This window comes from Octopus bimaculoides, chromosome 2 (genome assembly GCF_001194135.2).
Source record: "Octopus bimaculoides isolate UCB-OBI-ISO-001 chromosome 2, ASM119413v2, whole genome shotgun sequence".
In the NCBI taxonomy this organism is placed as follows: Eukaryota; Metazoa; Mollusca; class Cephalopoda; order Octopoda; family Octopodidae; genus Octopus; species Octopus bimaculoides.
Window position 1 is genome coordinate 65,899,573 of NC_068982.1, and position 3,530 is coordinate 65,903,102.

Consider the following 3,530-nt stretch of genomic DNA (forward strand, 5'->3'; position numbering starts at 1 on the left):
TTAAATAAGTACCAGTTATGCACTGGGGTTGATGTAATCAACTTAATTCCCTCACCTAAGCTGCCTTTGTGGCAAAAATTTGAAATCATTATTATTATTAGGGCAATGAGCTGGTTGAATCATTACAGTACCAAACAGAATGCTTAATGACATTCCTTTTGGTACATTATATTCTGTTCAAATTCTGTTGCAATTGACTTTACATTTCATCATTTTACAGTCAATGAGCTAAGTACCTGTTGAGCACTGGAATCAATCTCCCAATATTTCAGGCCTTGTACCGATAGTAAAAGGGATTATTATTAGTAGCAGTAGCAGCAAGGTTGCAGATTGGCCCAATGGTTTTATAACTGAAAGAAGTGATATTGTTATTTTAATGTTCACTGTTCTGTGCTCATGTAGGTTAGACTGAATTTGTTAAAGCAGATTTTCTACAGCTACATGCCTTTCTTGTTGCTAACCCTCACTTGTTTGCCAGCAAGGTAATAATAATTAACCTTAATCAAACTTAACAGTGACCCTTATTTACAACAATCATGGTATACCAAGACAAAAAACACATTGGAGCTCAATGCTGCCCTGCAATATGCCAGATACTGTCAAGCCATTTAACCCATAACAATATGGAAAACAGATGTTAAATAAGAATGATTTTATTTTTATATATATATCAACTCTAAATAAGCAACAGGACATGCTATTACTTATATTGATTTAATTCACCTTCAAGCTGTGTGGATAAAACTGGACTGACATGCTTCAACTTAGGTACCTAATTCAACCGAAACTCAATTATGTAGCTCATACACTCCTCTCCATACACTTTCTGCAACTTTGCATAGGCCTCTTAACAGATATCGCCATGACAACTTTCTCTGTCATGGTCAATGTGACAATCACATGCTACACATCTTCCAAGCACTATTGTAAACATCGGAAGTAAGCAAGAGCTTTAAAACTTAGTTTGCATACACAGCAGAGTTCAAGGTCAATCTTTGCCAAGCAGCTTCACTCCGCGTGCTCTAGCCTTGTTGCTATGGCAACAGTCCGGATACTTATTGATCAGATCTCGTATATTGCACATCATCACTTATCTCAGGTAATTTGAAAAGCAGTTTAAAAGGAAAATTGCCTGTAAATGAGTTTGTATTCAGGTACATTTCAAATTGCTTCACAGATATTTTCTCAATCGAAATCTAAATCTAATATGGCTGTGTAGTTAAAAAATTCAGTTCCCAACCACATGGCCTATGCAAAGTTGCAGAAAGTGTATATGGAGAGGAGTGTATGAGCCACACACAAGTGTAGAAGTGGTTCGAACGTTTCCAAGATGGCCGAAAAAATGTCAATATTGACAAACGTTCTGGGAGACCCACAACCAGCAGAACTGAGAAAAACATCACAAATGTACATGCAGCTGTGAGGGGAAATCACTGAATCACTATCCGTGAGTTATCAGAAGATGTGCAGATCAGTTACGGCTCAGTTCAGTCCATTATCACTGAACATTTGTGTATGAGACGTGTGTCTGCCAAGTTTGGCAAAACATGATGCAGATTCTCTGTTCAACTTTCTGTCGTGGTTAATGCGACGATCACATGCTACACACCCACCTTCCAAGTACTGTTGTAAACAGCGGAAATGTGCTAGAACGTTAAAACTTAGTGAGTACACACAGCAGAGTTCAATATCGATCTGTGCTAAGCAGCTTCACTCTTTGTACACTAGCTTTGTTATAGCAATAGTCCAGATACTTATTGATCAGACCATGTAGATGTCCTTTATAACACAAGCTGTTTTAGTGAAATTCTACCCACAGATATCTTCAAAGATCAATAGTCTAACATTTTAAGATATTCGTTAACACTATTTGAATAGATGCCATTTGCTTGGATGTTATATATTCTCACAAATAACTTTTTTATTTATTTCACACACTAATATGATAGAAAAGTATCTATCAATTGGTGACATGTCCTGGAGAAGTGGGTAAAAGCAACAGTCCTAAATAAATCTCACAGAAAAATGTATCTGCTACTTTTCCAGTTCTACCATCTTTGCTCTATGACAAATAATAGGCATCATAACAGAAGTAGAATGATTTATCTTTATGACCCCTTCCCCCAGTTTTTATTGGGTTTACAACTTCATGCCTCTTGCAAATATTTAGTGCCCATTGGTTATTTCATTATCATCATTTTAATGTCCATTTTTCCATGCAAGCATAGGTCAGATGGAATTTGTTGAGGTAGATTTTCTATGGCTGGATGCCCTTCCTGTTGCCAACCCTCACCTGTTTTCAAGCAGGGTAATATTTCCCCATAACCAGAAATGTTTCCATGGAAAATTGGAAATGAAGAACACTGTTTGCTTGATGGTGACACTTGTTTGCAACTATCATGCAAGTTTAAGGCAAGGAGACACACACACACATTCTTTTACTTGTTCCAGTCAGTTTATTGTGACCAAGCTGGAACACCACCTTGAATGGTTATAGATGAACAAATCGACCCCAGTGCTTATGCTATCAGTCTCTTTTTTGCTGAACTGCTAAGTTATAGGGGGAAGTAAAAACACCAACACCGGTTGTCAAGCAGTGAGACAACCCCAAACCATGTGGTTGGGAAGCAAGTTTCTTACCACACAGCCATACCTTTATATTTATATATATATAATGAGCTTCTTTTAGTTTCTGTCTACCAAATCCACTCACTAAGCAATGACTGGCTTGAGGTTATAGTAGAAAGCACTGATCTTTTCAATCTCAGTCACAGATTTTTGAATTAATTTTTTTTTAAATAAACAGTTTGAAACTTCAGATACTGGTTGAATGTGTCACTTAGAACACAGTTTACTCTTAACGTTTTTGACAAAATTTTCTATTTTAGAAGTTATTCCATGTTAAAGTTGTCGTATTTGGGTAATTTTAACCAATCAATGATGTGTATTCAACTGAAGAAAGTTACTGCTGTTTGCGAAAGTAATGGAAGAGCAACATCAAGGTCATCAGATCATCTATTTTGGACGCTGCATACATATATGTATGTAAATACACAGACACATGTATACGTATATACATATACCAATACATACACACACAGGCAATTTTTAGAACAGTGAGGAAAGGAAAGGGAGGTGGGTGTGAGGAATACATAGCTTTAAGGGAGGGGGATAGTGAAGTTAACGACAGTTGTTCATGCTGTCATTCACACACACACTTTCAAATGTAAAGCTGATAAAACCCAGAATGGAAGCAAGGAAAAGGAGAGAGTTTAATAAATTAATATGCAGTGGTAGGGGGTTGGTAAGTTTATATAAGCTGTCATTCAGATCGTCAACACACCACCACTCTCACCATTCTCTCTCTCTCTCTATGATTTGCTGGAAATAACAGCCAAATCTCTCTCAATGTCACACACTAACATTATATAAACGAGAGGACACATTGGATAAGATGGAAAACAAATACGCACACACATATGTATGTATTCCCTATAAAAGAACTTTGTTTTTCTCACCCACCTTTCTTA